Below are 21,589 nucleotides of genomic sequence, written 5' to 3'. Positions count from 1 at the left end.
AACTAGGTTGAGTTATCTGCTATTACTTATTTTAGAACTTAGCTCATGTCAGAAATATACACAATACTCCTTTGAAATAAACAGATAGCTTGGGGAAAAATGAAAAACTATTATTAAAATTACTACTAGTTGCTGTAGCAACTGTTGAAGTGTTTTACTATGTGCCAGGCACTGGGCCAGAGACTCTTTGTTCATCTCTTTAATCTTCACTACATTTCTATAAAGTAGGTATCCTGAGATGTCCATTGCACTGAAAAGGAGACAAAGTAAAGTTTAGGGGAGTTAAGTAACTCAGTAACTTAAATGTTTTTCTCCCTTAACTTAAATGATGCATGCCACAGGTTTGAAAAACATTCTTTCCCTATTCAATCATTTATTTAAGATAAGTGGCAAACATTAATCTCAACATAAACAGAAAATAGATTGAATACTGTGATTATTACTTTGAAACCAAAGCTCCATCATTAGAGAAACTCATACTGGCAAAGCAAACAAGGACTGATGAATTGGAGGTGCACTTGTGCACTTAAAACTGCAGCAGGTGATGTAGGCACTGGAGGGGCTACAACCCAGGAACCCAGGTAGTTTGTAGAAAGTCACAAGGTGAAGGGTATCAGTTTTGTCATCACTTTGATACCTGTCAACTTCATGGGCCTGGGCCAATCAGCCAGCCTGCTCAAACCTCACGTTTCTTTCATGTAAATACAGGTTAAGCAACCGTACTCCAAATACCCAATATCTGAAATGCTCCCAAGTCTGACACTTCTTGAGTGCTGAGCTGACGCCACAAGTGGAAAATTCCACCCCTGACCTCATGTGATGGGTCATAATCAAAATGCAGGTGTATAACACAGTTTATTAAGAGTCTCCAAGGGGAAAAAGGCCCTTCCAGTCCCCTTCAGCGTATCTTTTCTACTCATGCCCAGATTTCCCTATACAAGCATGCCACAAAGTATTGTGTATTATGTGGGAAATAACACACAAAGAACTTAGCACAAGAACTGACATACAATTCACAAAATAGTAGAGCTGTCATCTTCACTACTGGTTTTGATAGTAACTGTGACCCCAAAGAGTTAATAGAAGTGAGATAGTAGAAAAACTGATGGCTGTGCAGTCACAGAAATCTTCCAAGTCTACATCTCTCATTGAAGAGATATGCACCATTTGCAAAGTTATTTAACATACCTGAGCCTCAGTGTCCCTGAGTGTAAAATATAAATAAAAATATTTCCCTGGTATGAGACAGAAAAATAGATCTAATGTGTCAAAAGTATCATATAGAGAGATTGGAACACAGGAAGTTCCTATTACTGTTAGTATGAAGGTGCTTTAAGTACTCAAACTAGGCAACAGGTACAGGCCACAGGGGGAATAAACGCAAACGTCCAGTTAAAACCAAATCCAGACATAAGAGAAAGTTTATTTGAAAAAGTAACTGCTATAAGGGGAGTGAGACTACTGCAATAGGGAGAGCTCTGGTCATGAGATGTGCAAGTAGCTCAAAGCTTGGGCAGAAAGGAATTTTCTTTTATAGGGAGGGGTAACCAAGGTTAGAAAGATCAGTTGGGAGCACTGACGAGGGAAAGCTTCTCCTGAAGGTCAGCCGATTCTCAGGAGGGGTATTCAAGGAGAGGCTGCTCTGCATTCCAATGCTCAAGGCATGGCCAAAGTTCAAGGGCCTAGGGAGGGAGACATACCTGACTAAAGCTTAGTTGATTATTTGGGCACTGGGTATAAACAAATCAGCTGACCATTTATAAGGCACAGAATGGGAATGTGGAAAGTCAGCGTCTGGCCTTGTCAGAGGTACTTAAGTGAGCATCAGTTGGTCTCGTCCTAGACATCTGGGGAAGGATTTTTTTTTTTTTTTTTTTTTTTTTTTTTTTGTAACAAGCCTTTTCCAGAAGACAACGGGTGGGGGATTTCTTCACCTAGTGCTATTTTCCAAAACACTTGGCTCAGGTAAAGCTCAACATTACCATAAACAAAACAAACAAACAAACTATATATATATATATAGTTTGTATATGTTTATGTACATATATACAGTTTTGTTTACATGTATATGCTGAATATAGTTCAGTATTTTTAAGCAACTATTATCATATCATATTCAAACAATCACCACCTTTTTTTCCTATAAAAATAAGCAATAAGCAATGAATTAAAAGCAAGTCTGTCATTAACCCACGGTGAGGAAGGAGGAACAATTTTAACCACTTGAGGTCTTCAAAATGGATTTTTTTTTTCAGTTCTTATTCTAATGCAATTTCCTGGTCAGAATGTTTTTATACATAACCTTGAATATAACAAAAACCAGGAAAATGGCTTGTACACAAAATGAAGGCTACTAAGAGAATGAGAAAATATTTCATTCTTTTCCTGTTATCATCTACTTTTCTTTTGAGAGAGATGCAGAGAGAGGATTTGAGTGTTTATGCCTGTCTTTGGATTTCTTTTGTTGGGTTTTCTATTAAGTCTTCTCTGACATCATTATTAGCTTATGCATACTGAATGTGTACTCTCTTGCCAGGAATCACACTAACCACACTATGTAATAATTTCTATAGATCACCACACAGCTGAGTGAGAACAGTGCTATTGTTAAAAAGTTTCATATAAATGTCTGCATTTTAGATCTACTGCAAATAATCACATATTATTTTTCTGGTAGATGAATTTCATGCCAAAAGATTAACTTAACCTTTTAGATACATATGTAAACAATCAGTATAGGCATGTAGATATAAACATGTATAGAACACAAACTTGCAAATGTCTCAGGAATCAAGTAGAGACCATAGTAAATATTTTTATCTTGGAGGGAGGGCAGAGAGCTCATAGTCATCAATCCAGAACCTATAATGATTTTACCCAAACTTCTCTAATATGAATAGGGAGCAACGCTCTTTCACCCTGTTCATGCTATGAATGAAAGGTGAATTATCTTGGTCTAGTTTGACTTCTGCTTGCTCACCCCTAGAAGGAGAAAGTGCATACCATAGAGAAGCATGTAGATTCTTTGCTGGGTAATAGGAAATTGGTCTTCACAGTAGAAAATAATAACAGCAACAAAAGTACTAACAAAAATAATAACAACAATTAGAGCAACAATAAAAACTACAGCATTGACATACTGATTGCTCATAATATGCCAGGCACTGGATAAACGCCCTATTTCACTACCAAACATAATTCTTCCAATAATCAGCAGTAATCTTATGCGTCCCACTTACAGATGAAGAAATGAGAAAAAGGAAGTTCACACAGTTACCAAAACTGGGAACCAGGAATTAACCTCAGGCAGTGTGACTGCACAGCCAGGGCCCTTCCAAACAATTGGTTAACTAACCTGGGTCTTTTGCTTGCCAATGTATCAGGGAATAATCCTAGCCAACAAATTAAAGGGAAACGGAATCGAGCAAATATGAATGAACTTCATTTACTGAAAACAAAGTAGGCTTTCATAGGACTGTGTTACCATCTCTAGACCTAATTATGATTATGTCATTTCTTAGTGCCTCTTGCGGCAAAGAAAGTGCACTCTACATAAAAAAACAATAGAATGCATCTGGCAAACATATGAGAAGAGTAACGATCATGGTGATGGTGGTGATGATGACGATGATGATAGCTTCAAGAGCAGCAGGGTAAGGATGCCACTAAAATCACCACCATTTATGTGCCAGGCATTATGATACAGGTATTACATATAACCTTTTACTCCCACTATATTGCTTGCTGCTTCACTTACCTTGCAAAACATTTTACACATAAAAGTGCTCCATTTTTTTTGCACAAATAAATGAACAAATACATGAAATAAAAGTATGTTGAAGGCATAGAAAAAGTATTCATAAAAGACAAACTCAAAATTCCCAATGACACAGAGAGTATAATCACACTGCATATCAAATCCAAGCCACATAGCACAGAGTGTGCTATTGGAATGAAACACAATATAACTATTGCTCTGGGAATTACAGATGGGATCCAGTAAAAGACACTGTATTAATTATATTGTTTTCCACGGAACTTTTCTAAGGTTGCCCAGGACAGCAACGCTGTAGAACATTCATGATGAAACTGTCAAAGAGGACTAGACTTGAGGGGCCTTAGGGAGAAAAGAGATTTGAAAATAATGTACTGCTTGCCCATGGTTCAGACGTGCCTGCCTCTGCAAGTATGACCACATTATTGATTCTCAAAGGAAGAAAGAAAATATGACTTTGTCCCTTAACTGACATCAAAGTTACAATGTTATGCAGTGATGCCCAAAAGCATTTGCAAATATTCAGAAACAAAGTTTTGAGTGTCCTACGAGATGACTATCCTACCAATTGATCCAAAACACAATGGTCAAGAGGCATTGAAAACCTATGGTGGGGGAGGGAGAGAAAGGGTCATAAATATATACAGTCATGTACCACGTAAGGACATTTTAGTCAATTGACTGGGTATATGATGGTGGTCCTATAAGATTACAATGTATCTGGAAAATTCCTATTGCTTAGTGACATCCTAGCTATCTTAATGACATAGCACAACACATTACTTATGTGTTTGTGGTGATGCTGGTATAAATAAACCTGTGCTGCCAGTCATATAACAGTATTGCACATTAGGTACAGCAGGGGTCCCCAACCTCCTGGCTGCAGATCAGTGCCCATCTGTGGCCTGTTAGTACAGTAGGAGGTGAGCAGTGGGTGAGCAAGCATTACTGCCTAAGCTCTACCTCCTGTCAGATCGGAGTCGGTATTAGATTCTCATAGAAGCATGAACCCTATTGTGAATTGCACATGAGAGGGATCTAGGTTGCATGCTCCTTATGAGAATCTAACTAATGCCTGAATATCTGAGGTGAAACAGTTTCACTCCAAAACTGTCCATCTCCCATGACCCCTGTCCATTGAATAATTGTCTTCCATGAAACCAGTCCCTGGTGCCAGAAAGGTTGGGGGCTGCTGATGTAAAATACATAATACTTGATAATGATAATACGTGGCTATACTGGTTTACATTGTATTAGTCCATTTTCACAATGCAATAAAGATACTACCAGAGACTGGGTACTTTATGAAGAAAAGAGGCTTAATTGACTCACAGTTCCACATGGCTGGGGAGGCCTCAGGAAACTTACAATCATGGCAGAAGGCAAAGAGAAAGCAAGGCATGTCTCCCACAGTGGCAGGAGAGAGAGAGAGAGAAAACCAGCAGTGGAGAGTCCAGAAACTTGTCAAATAACCACATCTCATGAGAACTCCCTCACTATCATGAGAACAGCATGGGGGAAACTGATCCAATCACCTCTCTCTAGGTCTCTCCCTCGACATCTGGGGATTACAATTCAAGAGGAGATTTGAATGGCAAGACAGCCAAAACAAATCATTCCACTCCTGGTCCCTCTCAAATCTCATGTCCTTTGCACATTTCAAAAGGCAATCATGCCTTCCCAACAGTTCCCCAAAGTCTCAACTCATTCTAGCATTAACACAAAAGTTCACATCCAAAATCTCATCTAAGACAAGGCAAGTCCCTTCCACTTAGGAACATGTAAAGTCAAAAACAAGTTAGTTACTTCCAAGATACAATGGGGATACACGCATTGGGTAAATGTTCCCATTCCAAATGAGAGAAATTGGCCAAAACTAAGGGGCCACAGGTCCCATGCAAATCTGAAACCCAGTGAGGCAGTCATTTAGTCTTAAAGCTCCAAAATGATCTCCTCTGACTCCATGGATCAAATCCAGGGCATGCTCTACCCCTCTGACACTGCAGGGCACACCCTCCTCCCCCAGCTCCCCAACGGCCGCTTTCACAGCTGTCGTTGAGTGTCTTTGGCTTTTCCAGGTGCACAGTGCAAGCTGTTGGTGGATCTACCATTCTGGGGTCTAGACGATGGTGGCCCTCTCCTCACAGCTCCACTAGGCAGTGCCCCAGTGGGGACTCTGTGTGGGGACTCTGTTTGGGGGCGCCAATCCCACATTTCCCCTTTGTACTGCCCTAGCAGAGGTTTTCCATGAGGGCTCTGCCCCTGCAGTAGACTTCTGCCTGGACATCCAGGCATTTCCATACATCCTCTTATATCTAGGTAGAAATTCCCAAAGAGCTCCACAAGACTAGAAAAAAAGAATGAACAGGAGTGAACAAAACCTCCAAGAAATATGGGACTTCATAAAAAGACTGAATCTACAACTGATTGGAGTACCTGAAGGGGATGGGGAGAATGGAAACAAGCTGGAAAACACACTTCAGGATATTATCCAGGAGAGCTTCCCCAACCTAGCAAGACAGGCCAACATGCAAATTCAGAAAATTCAGAGAACACCACTAAGATATGCCAGAAGAGCAACCCCAAGACACATAATCATCAGATTCTCCAAGGTTGAAATGAAGGAAAGAATGTTAAGGGCAGCCAGAGAGAAAGGCCAGGTCACCAACAAAGGGAAGCCCATGAGACTAACAGTGGACCTCTCGGCAGAAACTCTACATGCCAGAAGAGACTGGGGGCCAATATTCAGCATTCTTAAACAAAAGAATTTTCAACCCAGAATTTCATATCCAGCCAAACAAAACTTCATAAGCGTAAGAGGAATAAAATCCTTTCCAGACAAGCAAATGCTGAGGGATTTCATCACCACCAGTCCTTCCTTGCAAGAGATTCTGAAAGAAGCACTAAATAAAGAAAGGAAAAACAGGTACCAGCTGCTGCAAAAACACAACAAAATATAAAGACCAATAGCACTATGAATAAACTGCATCAAATAGTATGCAAAATAACTAGATAGCATCATGATGACAGGATCAAATTCACACATAACAATACGAACCTTAAATGTAAATGGGTTAAATGCCCCAATTAAAACACACAGACTGGCAAATTGGATAAAGATTCAAGACCCATCAGTGTGCTGTGTTCAGGAGACCCATCTCACACACAAAGACACAAATAGACTCAAAATAAAGGAATGGAGGAAAATTTACCAAGCAAATAGAAAGCAAAAGAAAGCAGAGTTTGCAGTCCTAGTCTCTGACAAAACAGACTTTAAACCAACAAAGATCAAAAAAGACAAAGAAGGTTATTACATAACAGTAAAGGGAACAATTCAACAAGGAGAGCTAAGTATTCTAAATATATATGCACCCAAACAGAAGCACTCAGATTCATAAAACAAGTTCTTAGAGACCTAAAAAGAGACTTAGACTCCCACACAATAATAGTGGGAGACTTTAACACCCTACTGTTAATATTAGATCAACAAGACAGAAAATTAATGAGGATATTCACGACTTCAACTCAGCGCTGGAGGGCTCTGGATCAAGTGGACCTAATAGACAGCTACAGAACTCTCTACCCCAAAGCAACAGAATACACATTCTTCTCAGTGCCACATGGCACTATTCTAAAACCAACTACATAATTTGAAGTAAAACACTCCTCAGCAAATGCAAAAGAACTGAAATCATAACAGTCTCTAGGACCACACTGCAATCAAATTAGAACTCATGATTAAGAAACTCACTCAAAACCACACAATTACAAGGAAATTGAACAACCTGGTCCTGAGTGAATCCTGGGTAAATAATGGAATTAAAGCAGAAATCAAGAAGTTCTTTGAAACCAATGAGAACAAAGAGAAAACATATCAGAATCTCTGAGTGTCCCAGTGTTAAGAGGAAAATTTGTAGCACTAAATGCTCACATCAGAAAGCTAGAAAGATCTCAAGTCAACACCCTAACATCACAATTAAAAGAGCTAGAGAGGCAAGAGCAAAAAAATCCAAAAGCCAGCAGAAGACAAGAAATAACTAAGATCAGAGCAGAACTGAAGGAGATAGAGACACAAAAAACCCTCCAAAAATAAAATAAATGAAGACAAGAGCTGGTTTTCTTGAAAAAAAATAAAAAATAGACAGCAAGCTAGATTAATAAAGAAGAAAAGAGAGAAGAATCAAATACACACAATAAAAAAATGATAATAGGGATATCACCACTGACACCACAGAAATACAAACTACCATAAGTGAATACTATAAACACCTCTATGCAAATAAACTAGAAAATCTAGAAGAAATGGATAAATTCTGGGACACATACCCCCTCCCAAGACTAAACCAGGAAGGAGTTGAATCCTTGAATAGACCAATAACAAGTTCTGAAATTGAGGCAGTAATTAATAGTCTACTGACCAAAAAAAGCCCAAGACCAGATGGATTCACAGCCAAATTCTACCAGAGGTACAAAGAGGAACAGGTGTCATTCCTTCTGAAACTATTCCAAACAATTGAAAAGGAGGGACTCCTCCCTAACTCATTTTATGAAGCCGGCATCACCCTGATGCCAAAACCAGGAAGAGACACAATGAAAAAGGAAACTGCAGGCCAATATTCCTGATGAGCATCAGTGTGAAAATCCTCAGTAAAATACTGGCAAACTGAATCCAGCAGCACATCAAAAACTTATTCACCACGATCAAGTCAGCTTCATCCCTGGGATTCAAGGCTGGTTCAACATACGCAACTCAATAAACGTAATCCATCACATAAACAGAACCAAAGACAAAAACCACATGATTATCTCAACAGATGCAGAAAAAGCCTTTGATAATATTCAACACCCCTTTGTGTTAAAAACTCTCAATAAAGTAGGTTTTGATGGGACATATCTCAAAATAATAAGAGCTACTTATGACAAACCCATAGCTAATATCATATCGAATGGGTAAAAGCTGGAAGCATTCTCTTTAAAAACTGATACAAACAAGGACACCCTCTCTCACCACTCCTATTCAACATAGTATTGAAAGTTCTGGCCAGGGCAATCAGGCAAGAGAAAGAAATAAAGAGTATTCGCATAGGAAGAGAGGAAGGCAAATTGTCTCCGTTTAGAGATGACACGATTTTATTTTTAGAAAACCCCATCATCTCAGCCCCCAAACTCCTTAAACTGATAAGCAATTTCAGTAAAGTTTCAGGATACAAAATCAACGTGCAAAAATCACAAGCATTCCTTTACACCAACAATAGACAAGCAGAGAGCCAAATCATGAATGAACTCCCATTCACAATTGCTACAAAGAGAATAAATACCTAGGAATACAGCTAACAGGGGATGTGAAGGACCTCTTCAAGGAGAACTACAAACCACCGCTCAAGGAAATAAGAGAGGAAACAAATTGGACAACATTCCATCCTCATGGATAGAAGGAATCAATATCATGAAAATGGCCATACTGCTTAAAGTAGTTTACAGATTTTCAATGTTATTCTCAAACTACTATTGACATTCCTCACAAAATTAGAAAACACTACTTTAAATTTCATATGGAATCTATGAAGACCTCTGTATAGCCAAGACAATCCTAAGCAAAAAGAACAAAGCTGGAGACATCAGGCTACCTGGCTTCAAACTATACTACAAGGCTACAGTAACCAAAACAGCATGGTACTGGTATCAAAACAGAGATATAGACCAAAGGAACAGAACAGAGGCCTTGGAAATAACACCACTCATCTACAACCATCTGATCTTCAACAAACCTGACAAAAACAAGCAATGGGGAAAGGATTTCTTTTTCAATAAATGGTGCTGAGAAAACTGGCTAGCCATATGCAGAAAACTGAAACTGGACCCCTTCCTTACACCTTATACAAAAATTAACTCAAGATGGATTAAAGACTTAAATGTAAAACCCAAAACTATAAAAACCCTAGAACAAAACCTAGGCAATATCATTGGGCAGACTTCATGACGAAAACGCCAAAAACAATTGCAACAAAGGTCAAAATTGACAAATGGGATCTAACTAAACTAAAGAGCTTCTGTACAGCTACAGAAACTATCATCAGAGTGAACAGGCAATCTACAGAATGGGAGAAAATTTTTGCAATCTGCCCATCTGACAAATGTCTAATATCCAGAATTTACAAGGAAATTAAACAAATTTACAAGAAAAAAACAACCCCATCAAAAAGTGGGCAAGGGATATGAACAGACATTTCTCAAAAGGAGACATTTACGTAACCAACAAACATATGAAAAAAAGCTCAACATCACTGATCATTAGAGAAATGCAAATCAAAACCATAATGAGATACCATCTGAAGTCAGTCAGAATGCTGAGTACTGAAAAACCAAGAAACAACAGATGCTGGTGAGGCTGTAGAGAAATCGGAATGCTTTTACACTGTTGGTAGGAATGTAAATTAATTCAACCACTGTGGGAAGACAGTATAGTGATTACTCAAGGATCTAGAACAGAAATACCATCTGACCCAGCAATCCCATCACTGGGTATATGCCCAAAGGAATATAAGCCATTCTACTATAAAGACACATGTACACGTATGTTTAGTGCAGCGCCATTTACAATAGCAAAGACTCAGAACCAACCCAAATGCCCATCAATGATAGACTGGATAAAGAAAACGTGGTACATATACACCATGGAATACTATGCAGCCATATAAAGGAATGAGATCGTGTCCTTTGCAGCGACATGGAAGAAGCTGGAAGCCATCATCCTTAGCAAACTAACACAGAACAGAAAACCAAACACCACATGTTCTCACTCATAAGTGGGAGCTGAACAATGAGAATACATGGACACAGGGAGAGGAACAACACACATCAAGGCCTGTTGGTGGTGGGGGGAAAGGGGAGGGAACTTAGAGAACAGGTCAATAGGTACAGCAAACCACCAGGGCACACGTATACCTATATAACAAACCTGCATGTTCTGCATGTGTATCCTGGAATCTAAAGTAGAATTTTTTTTTAAAAAAAAGAAATGGACAACTCTCTAGAATCAAACACCTTGAAATTCCTTGAATAATTAAGGACCCACAGATTGTTCATCTTTTCATATACAGACCCCAACCTATGATTACTAATTACTAATTGCAGTGAGATCACAGAAAAAATAAATGAAAAGTCTACTTTAGAGTCAAAGATATGGTTATTTCAAACAACAGTTTCCCTATCAATAGTCATTTGTCTAAGACTATATTGATCAGCATGAAGCGGCACATTATAGAAGACACTTCTGCACACCTGTTACAGAAGAGCCTCCTCACAATGCCTATTTCTACTAACTAATATATGCTGTCCACTCTAATAGGAACTGAAAAAGGCACCATTTCCTCAATTTGATAGAGGATACAGTAAATATTTACACAACACTTAAAATGAGAGAGTATATAAACAATAATAGAAAACAGGTAATACAGGGCCAGAATTTCTAATAGAAAATTTTATTTTGTTTTTGTTTTTTAATTACAGGAAGAGAAAGATCAAGCCATATGTCAGATGTACTTTATTCTTTTTTCACAAAAGCATTATCTAGTCATAGAGGATCACAAAGAGAGCTGAACTGATCATAAAAAGTCTGTATTTCCTGTGCACTACAAACAACCATTATCCCTTGAACAATTCCCCAAAGCTCCTAACATCAAACATTAATCAGTCAGTTTAGGATCCATCAGCAAATTTAGGATACCTCCAAAGGGGCCTGACAGGTTAGGCAAAGAAAGCATTGCATACCATCAGTTCCTTCACTGATAGCTAAAGATCTATAGGTCAGAGAAGGGCAGGCTCTGATGTCTCCTCCATTAATTATTGAAGGTAATATTCCAGATGCTAGTAAATCTTAATAACTTCAAATATAAGCTTCAAAGATGTACTTTTGATGAACAAAGCCAAAACACTTCTGATTATCAAAAAGATATGTTATAATGCATATTTTATCTTTCAATGGATATCCTCTCACCAATAAATGTGATCTTTGATCCAAAAATTATTAGTAATGCCACTAAAATTTCTCAAAACAAAGTCAGTTTAAACGTGCTTCAGTTAAAACCACTGCCCTATTGCTCTAAAAGAAACATTACAAAATGCAACTAGATTGTCAATTTTTCAACAACTTTGGGAGTGACTGTTTAGACACTGTCAAATGATTTCTAAGTAACCCTGTCACAAGAAGACTGGCTTGCTACAAACACAAGGTGTAGGATACAGAAGAACTAACATTTGTTAAGGAATTTCTGTGTGCCAGACTCTTGGCTGATCTCTTCGGGTTTGATTGAATCGAATCCTCATCACAATCTGCAGAAAGGATTGGTGACTGATCACAAGCACCTGGCTAGTAAGGGACTGAGTAAGAGACTTCACTAGGCAAATTAAAGTGCTGCTCTACACTCCCATTGCTGTCTCTGTACCCAGCACGTGGGCACAAATGTAAGAGCCTCGTGAAGGAAAGCATAAGCAAGAACACACTGAGCAGGTCTCGGAAGCTCCTTAAGGTAGAATGAGAAACTTACTCAGGCCAGCTCCTGCAGTTGCACAATTATCATTCTTTTTAAGTGTGATTACTGCTCAAAGTCAGAAACATCAAATGTGGAAATATTATCCAAGTAGGGGATCCATCCATGAAAGCAACAATTGAAAGACTTCTACGTTCTGCTCTAGGACACCTGGAAGGCTCATCTCCGAAGTCACATTCTTTCAAGATGGTTTGAAGAAAATGCAGATCTTTGGTGCAGCAATTAATAGGTACAGTTATGTATACTTCAACAGGCTGAATGTAATCTATCTTGAACTTGCCTTTCAATTACTCCGTGCTTGGAGCTTCCTGCAGTGCCTATCTCAAAGTTGCTAACGCAGGGAAATAAGCCTATGAGAAATTCAAAACACTTCATCATCACATTTTAATCATACAAAATAGTGAGTCCTGAGTTTAGCTCATTCTCTGACAAGTCGGAGATGATGAAGCCTTTAATTCTCACCTATTTATACAGCAATCTTTCCTCCTAATTCCATCTATCCTATTCTGTTATCTCAAAGATATAACCAGGTGACAGAGTTCAAGTTCATTACCAAGAGAATGTATTTCTCCAGCCAAAGCAAACAGAATTTCGATGAATCTTCTAAGTACCTGTTATAAATGCCAAGTATTAAAGGTTCTTTATTCAGCTATTTACAAGACCATCTGTGAAGCCAACATTCTGTGATCCAAATGCAGATGTTCTATGAAGGAAGGCAAGGCTAAAAAAGAAAATCCTGACAAGGCCTGTGCAGCTACTTAAAGCATAAAGAGAAGTGCAATGGTCTTACGATTTAAATATAAACCTTTGTTAAATGATGAGGAAACCACAGCAGCAGGGACCTGCTAAACAATCACTTGATTCCTGTGATTGAGCTAAAAGAGTATATTTGAGATGCTCGGTCCATCGACATATTTACTGAGTCCCTGTTATGTTCCTAGTGTGTTCCAGGCACCATAGCATTATTGTAGGCCTGGCTCATGTATGCTGTGATTTGGTGTTTACCTTCGATTCTGAAGTTTAGAAAACCTCTTAACAGGGCTTAAAGATACTTTTCTCTTGTATCTGATTCCAAGTAACCCTGTATTTATTCAACCAACAGTCACTGCAGGACTGTTCAGAAGTAATGTTAAGTAAAAGGTAGGTTACCTAGAAGCTGACAGTGTTACTGGAGCAGGGTCTTGAGGATCTAGACATTAGTTCTGTGGTTGCTTAGAAAGGTCTGGGGGCCATGAGGGAGGGCCTACGACAGCAGGGTAGGGGATATTCTCAGAGCAATAGCTATGTACAATAGAAATATTTCAATATTTTAATTACCAGTATGACTAAACAGAACCTCAGCAGCCCTATGTTGCCTAGGATAGATAAACATTTAAGTCCAAGCCCTATATTCAGGCAGCTCTCCAGCTAAATAATATGCTATAGAATGAGTAAATATGATGTGATTTTAAATAAATGGAAAAGACAGGTTATCTCAGACTTCTCAAAAGTTTTTGTTAAAAACATAAATAATAGCTATTTTGCAGATTCTAGAAGAAAACTTGTTCAATCTATTTTCTCCAATACAACAAGCTTTACTATTCTATATATAATCATTGTGTTGTTCACAAATACCTAATGATATCTAACTTTCTCTATCAAGTTCAATAGATCGAGAGAAAGACCAGTTATCTAACAGCCAGAAGGAAAATCAAGATAAAAACTTGGTGTTAAGTTTTTATGTAAGACATGAAACTATAATATTTTGCTGAATAATTTCAATGACTGCAAATGAACAAAATCTATTCCACCTTTTGGAATCCCTTTTCAGTTTTAATTCACATATTCCGCACTTTCTGCTACAGAGATTTCCATCATGGGTCAAGGATTGAACCAGATGACGTCCAATGAATTGGGATTTCCAAGACAGACCATGAGAAGTGCTTAAAAGTAGACATTTTGTCACAATATTTAATAAATAGCATTCGTGAGAAAAATATTATCCCCCTTTAAGCAAATAGTATTATTATTTCTCTCTATAATAGAAACAGAGTTATAACATAATAGTACCTATTCGTTTTACTCAGAGGCATCAATCCCAATTGGAAATTTTTAAAAATCCAGCTCAAGCTGCAACTCATAGAGGTGGCAAATCTCCTTTAGAGGGTATAGAAATCTACACATGATCTCATTTTAAAATGTGTGTGTATACTTTTTATTTCTGAGAAAGCAATCAAAATCCTGGCTTCCAAAAATGTCCAATTTAATGGAGCATAACAAACTCCTTTTAACAATGTTTAAATTTTGAAAAGCCCACTGAATTAAAGACATCATGACTAAGACCAAACTGGACTGCTCTAGAATCTAGCTTACATCTGTTTGGCCCAAGGAGCCTACAGCATTGACCCTACATACATTAAAGCCACCTGTGCTCAAGTCCACTAATCACTCACACCTGCTTACACCATGCTACTGCTCACTACAATACCAATGAGAACATCTGCCTGCTTTAGATAAAGATTCTATGCACATCTAAATTAGCATAACAAATTTTTAAACTATTATTGTAAAAGAAACAGCAGTTAATATGGTAATTTTTGGGGATCTCTGCCTAGGTTTCATTAGGCTCACCCTAATGTCTTTTTCAGTTTTGGCAGGAGGGCCTGTGCCTGTTTTCATAGCCAAAAGACTGCCATACTCACAAATGGCCAAAAAGTACGAAGAAATCCTTCAAGTTTCCCAGGCACTGAACAGGAGGCTCCAAACCAAGTCATCTGCTTGCAGTTTTTATTACTTGGATCCAAGTTCTATTATAAACTGTACCTCAGTGCTCTTCATGTATGACATGAGAAGCAGGAAATCATCCTTATAGCTTTAACATTTAACAAGGTTACTTTTGACCAAAATGAGCAATGAATTTCAAAATATAGGGACATGGCAAAGTGCTGTAACTCTGAATTAAACAAATCAACACCAAGAAACAATATTCTACTAGCAATTCGGTAATCACAGGCAAAGATGATAAATATCCATAATGTTTTTATAAGCCACAAACATGGTTTAATCTAATCTTACACTGCTTGAGTTTATAAAGCCAAGAAAAGGGTGATCATCTAATATTTTCATAACATCTAGTAGAAGGTAGTTAAAAAGATGTTACATTAGACATCATTACTGCTTAAAAATAAACTCTCACGTTAGTTAACAAAATATGTTATAGGATCTTTGCACATCTGTTATAGGTACCACAAAGATACTATAGCTACTGAATTTGTATGTGTGCTAGACATTCCATTTCCCTTTTTAAAAGATATATAACAACCTATTATTTATTTACCATAATTATCTCCATTTTACAAAAGCGAGAAGGCTTAAATTTATTTTCCCCAATTCAAAACTGTAACTACTCAAGCCCAGGTGTCTCTTTTAAACCTCTTGCTCTGTCTCCACAGTCTTCAACATGGAGGAAATTCAGGGGATAAACTATATCCAAAGCAGCCTCAAAGATTCAGGCAGTAATTTCATTATCATGTCTTACTTGATTTGTACCCAAAAAAAAAAAATGATTAGATTTCAGTTTCACGTCTTCTGTCTCTTACTAATTCAGGTACTAAAAACTGTTGGTATTTACTGAGTGCTTATTTTGCTCTACGCCCTTCACATGATTTAACAAATTCCCAAAACAACCCTACAGGGTAGATAGTAGTATCATGCTACTTTGCAGGTGAGGATACAGGTATAAAGATGTTAAGTAACTTGCACAGGTAGCCAATTTGGGCCCCTAATTAAGGCAGTCTGGTCCATGCTTTGACCTTTGTGCTACCTTTCCTCTACCTCTGAAGACAAAAGGTAATTGCAAAATAAAAGTATGATATGCTGAGAAGCAAATAAACTAGATCTGGTAAACCAAAAAGTATATGTTGCACTCAAGCCCTCCTTGCAGTAACAAACCCACAAAACCAAATGGTGCTGAGTTGTGCATTAGAAACAGGTTAAAAGACCTATTAAATAAGCTCAGATCTGAAAGGTAAACAATAAGCTACTGAAATATGATTTTTATTAAGCAATAGCAAACAAGTCTATTTACATTTCAAGAAAGAAACGGCAATAATTCATCAGCAAGACAAAATAGAGTCAACCAAACTGACGTAGTTTCTCTCTCTCCACACACACACTCCCCTACACACATACTAGCAGCCCTATGAAAAATAGGGTTATAATAGAAATGCTGACACAACCAACCTTATAATGTTTCATACCAAAAGCTATAATTATATTTTCTAATTGTAAACTGGGTGAAAAAAAAAAGGCCAACCAGAACAAAAACATAATAACTACCTAGAAACAGTCCATCAGAATTCTTGGATTATGGAAAATGCATATAAAACACTATTATCTTCAGCCACAGCCAGAAGATGTCAGACAATCAATTCATATAACATGCCAGCTTAATAAAGTGTGCATACAAAATTTATGAATGCAGTAATATTCCTTTATATCACAAGTTATTAATGGTCAATTTAATGAACATCTACAGCTGGAGTGCTTTCATTCTGTATGATATTTTAATCATTTTTAGCCATGGATTTAAATGCATTTCATTTTATAACCATCAGCTAGCAAAGATAAGAAAGCCTTTACATAAGTACTGAAATATTTGGGGTAGGCTACCAATTTTGTCTTTATGTTGTTATTGATTTCCTTATATATTTTTTACAACAGAAACACAGCGAAATGTTCCACTATAACAATATTTGCTTTAATATTTGTATTTAGAATATGAAAAGTTTGCTTAAAGTAGCATTACATGTTTGGTTAGCATAAAATCTTCCATTTCATTTCAAATAAAGAACTTTCTAACCTTGTTTACATGAAACAATCTCGCTCAGAGCTATTATCCTCCAAAAAGTATCCTGGTGGAATGTTGACATCTCAAACATAAATATTCTTGAAAATTAATGTGTTGTATTTCTTAAGTATCCTATTTCCACTCACTTGTTCACATAATCTTTAAAAAACCTATTGTGTTCAAGTCTACTTTTCCCACAGATTCTTTACTGAAACTAAATTTTACCATATGATGCTTATGTGGAAGGAACAGGCAACATAACTGCAAGACAACAATAGATATCTGAAAATATAAACATTCAGCATTTAAAATATTGATGTCTTTCTGTGGTCACAAAGTTAAATAATTGTTTCTCACATTTGAGCATTAGAATTTGGTATTTAAAATTACATTCATCCTTCAGAGTTAATTGAAAGATTTGGGTATATAGGCAAAAGGTTAAGAAATCTAGGTCATAAATACTTCTTAAGGTGCAAGAATTGGCTCCATAAACTAGTAAATGTGCAATAATCACTATTAAAGAATGAACGATGGCATTTTTCTTTTTTTTTTTTTTTTTTTTTTTGAGACAGAGTCTTACTCTGTTGCCCAGGCTGGAGTGCAATGGTGTGATCTCGGCTCACTGCAACCGCCACCTCCCAGGTTCAAGCGATTCTCCTGCCTCAGTCTCCCAAGTAATTGAGATTACAGGCGCCCACCATCATGCCTGGCTAATTTTTGTATTTTTAGTAGAGACGGGGTTTCTCCATGTTGGTCAGGCTGGTCTTGAACTCCTGACCTCAGGTGATCCATCCGCCTCAGTCTCCCAATGACAGCAATTTTTTAGTTTGACTGTCTATAGCCTTATAGGAAGTTACTGGTGAAAATTAGTAAAAGGCATATGCACAAAAGATTTAGTGCATTCATGTGTCTTTATTCATTCACTCAATCTTCTGTTGCTTCACTGGTTCCTTTTGGGCTTCCTACTATGTGCCAGTTAATCTTTGTTTGCTCTGGGTGAGTAATTCCCATTCTTAAAGACCTAATAAAACAGGACACAGTACATGTATACCCACTAATTATAAAACAGTGTAGAATTGATGGATAAGTGCCAAGGAGAAATACAAATCAAGAATTCAGAGAAAACGGTTGTTACTTGTCAAGAAGAGGGCAAGGGACGACTTTATAAAGGTCAATTGGAATTTAGAGGAGTAAAAGAAATAAGGGTATTTTTGGGTAAAGGGCACAACATGAAATTGACTTAAGGACAAGAGACACAAGGACAAAAAGTGCCTATGACGTGAATTTTGAGTTTAAAATACAGATTTTCAACAATGCTTAAATCTGTAGATGGTAGGCATTTTCCAAATTCCTCTAATAAGTAGATTCAGCCTATATCCAAGGAAGATCATAACTCATTAAATTTCATTTTAACCTTCCTGAATCTGCCTAAATTTTCTCATCTTATCAGGCAAGCCAATATATGCTTACACTGTGAGGTTAAAGCAATGAACTTGTGAAGAGAACCTGTCAAATCAAATTATCAACAAGCAATAGTCCCACTATTGGGGAATATATAAGCTGCAATGTCAATTTTAAAGAAGTGTGCTTACATTTGCATTTTAATTAGGTCACACCTTCAACATCATGATATTAATTTCAGTTTAATGCTCTATTTTATTGCCATTTCCAAAATGACATTTTTAGACATGGACATAAAGAAAAAAATCTCTACTTTTGTTTTGACAGCTCATAAATATTGCAAATTGAAACAATGTTGAACAAAGTTCAATATTTGGAATATTCAAAAAAGAGGTATGACTGTGTCTAAAATTCTAAATACTTAGAATTGGATTTCAAAAATATTCCAAGGGAAAATTATTAGATTCTCATTTAAGAGTATAATGGAGTGTTGAATGGAACATAAAATTCAGGTTCCTGTGAGTCACCAGAAGCTAAATATGAATAGCTCAGAAAAAATCATTTTGGTTAAGACTTTGCATCAGAATTGAGACATGCTTTGTAGTTTTTTCAGATCAAGAGGTAGACAAATTACAGAATGCATCTTTGTCCATTAATAAATGACATATACTCAAATACATAAAGTTGTAATAACATTCACATAACAAAATTCATCAATCATTTTAAAGTGTAAAATTCAGTGGCATTTTGTACATTCACAATGTCATGCAACCTTCACCATATCTGTTTCCAGAACGTTTTCATCATCCCAAAAGAAAACTCTGTGGCCATTACAGCCATTCCACATTCCCCACTAGCCACTCCCAATCCCTGGTACCACTAATCTGCTACCTCTATGACTTTGCCAATTCTGGATATTTCACATAAATTGTATCACATAATATGTGGCTTTTAGTGTACAGTTTTAATTTTTATTTTTGTAGGTACATAGTTGTATATATTTATGGGGTACATGAGATGTTTTGATACAGACATGCAATGTGTAATAATCACATCATATAAAATGGGGTATCCATCCCCTCAAGCATTTATCCTTTGTGTAACAAACAATCAAATTATACTCTTAGTTATTTCAAAATGTACAATTAAATCATTATTGACTATAGGCACTCTGTTGTGCTATCAAATGCTAGGTCTTATTCATGTTTTCTATTTTTTTATACTCATTAACCATACCCACCTCCCAGCTCACCATCTGTCAACTATCCTTCCCAGCTTCTGGTAATTCTCCTTCTACTTACTATCTCTATTAGTTGAATTGTTTTGATTTTTAGATCCCACAAATAAGTGAGAATATACAATATTTGTCTTTCTAGGCCTGACTTATTTCACTTTGCAGAATGACCTCCAGTTCCATTCATGTTGTTGCAAATGACATGATCTCATTCTTTTTTATGGATGAATAGTACTCCATTGTGGTTAAGTACCACATTTTTTAAATCCATTTCTCTGCCAATGGACACTTAGGTTGCTTCCAAATCTTGACTATTGTGAACAGTGCTGCAACAAACACGGGAGTGCAGATCACTCTGTGATATACTGATTTCCTTTGGGTATATACCCAACAGTGGGATGTCTGGACTGTGTGTTAGCTCTACTTTTAGTTTTCTGAGTAACCTCCAAACTGTTCTCCATAGTGGCTGTACTAATTTACATTCCCACCAACAGGGTACAAAGGTTCCCTTTTCTCTACATCCCCGTCAGCATTTGTTATTGTCTGTCTTTTGGATACAAGCCATTTTAACTGGAGTGAGATGATATCTCGTTGTAGTTCTGATTTGCATTTCTTTGATGATGAAGGATGTTGAGCACCTTTTCATATGCCTGTTAGCTATTTTTAGTGTATGGTTTCTTTCATTAGCAAATGCTTCAAATACATTCTAACACATACATTCTCTAATTCTTCTTTAAGGGAATACCTTAAAGAAGAAATGGTCAAGTACTTCATTTCCCAACTGTTTTCTATTTTTCTTTTCCCAAAACTATTCCAAAAAGTTTATGGGCTTTGTGTTTACTGTTTATGAGGTAAACAAATATGAGTTTTTACTCCCAGATTTTTCCAAATTAAAAAGGCAGTGACAAGTATCCATTTAAATTAAAAATCCAAGCCATTATTGACATTGGAACTTGATTCTATATATGCATTAAAAAAAGACCTAACAGGGGGAAACCTACATTGTCTTCAAAACTGGGGATATCCAACATCATCGGTATGTCAAATTTCCATAAATGAATCCATGTATTCAATGCCATTCCTTTAAAAAATTTCACTGCCTTTTCCCACAGAATTTGACAAGATGGAAAAAAATCATTTGAAAAAGTCAAGGTAAAGAACAGCCAAAATGTGATTAAAAGAAAGGAATGCTTGTCTTTCTGGACATAAAGATACTCTTTAATCATAGTAATCAAAGGACTATGTCATTAAAGCTCAAAGAGACCAACTGAACTCAGTGGACAGGCAAGAAACAGATTCACACATTTATGTCAAGACCATGGGGAAAGAATAGAATGGAACACTGTTTTTTCATAGGAAGAAAAGTGGATTCATAATTTATATCACATATAAAAGATATTCAGATGATATCGAGGCACATATGAAAAAGAAAACATTAATACATTAAAAAAAATGAAAGTACTATTATGATATTAGCACTGGGAATATATTCTTAAGGTACAGCCAAAATGCATAGACCAAAAGGAAATTATTAAATTTCATTATATTAAAAATTTTAGTATCAAAAGGCACTATCCCCTGTCCCAACCCTATCACACATACAGAATCCCACCAAGATTCCAAGCCAGAAATAAAAAAAATGTCTTGTGATGGATATGATCACAAAGGATTTAAATCTAGAATATATAAAAATACTAATTATTGCAAAAGAAAACAATGACCCAATGGAAAAAATTGGCAAAGAATACACACAAGCAATTGACAAAAAGGGACACCTGTTTGCATCCAGGAGCAAATGTTTT

General features: G+C 36.8%; 1 protein-coding gene across 27 annotated transcripts in view; it reads right to left on the bottom strand.

Annotated features, from left to right (window-relative positions):
- Positions 1–21,589, bottom strand: part of FHIT (fragile histidine triad diadenosine triphosphatase) — a 1,506,756-nt gene that overhangs the window by 733,911 nt on the left and 751,256 nt on the right. The window lies entirely within an intron of this gene.

The sequence above is a fragment of the Pongo abelii genome, chromosome 2 (genome assembly GCF_028885655.2).
Source record: "Pongo abelii isolate AG06213 chromosome 2, NHGRI_mPonAbe1-v2.0_pri, whole genome shotgun sequence".
NCBI classification, from domain to species: domain Eukaryota; kingdom Metazoa; phylum Chordata; class Mammalia; order Primates; family Hominidae; genus Pongo; species Pongo abelii.
The sequence above is the reverse complement of the archived record's forward strand: the minus strand, read 5'-3'. Positions and strand labels throughout refer to the sequence as shown.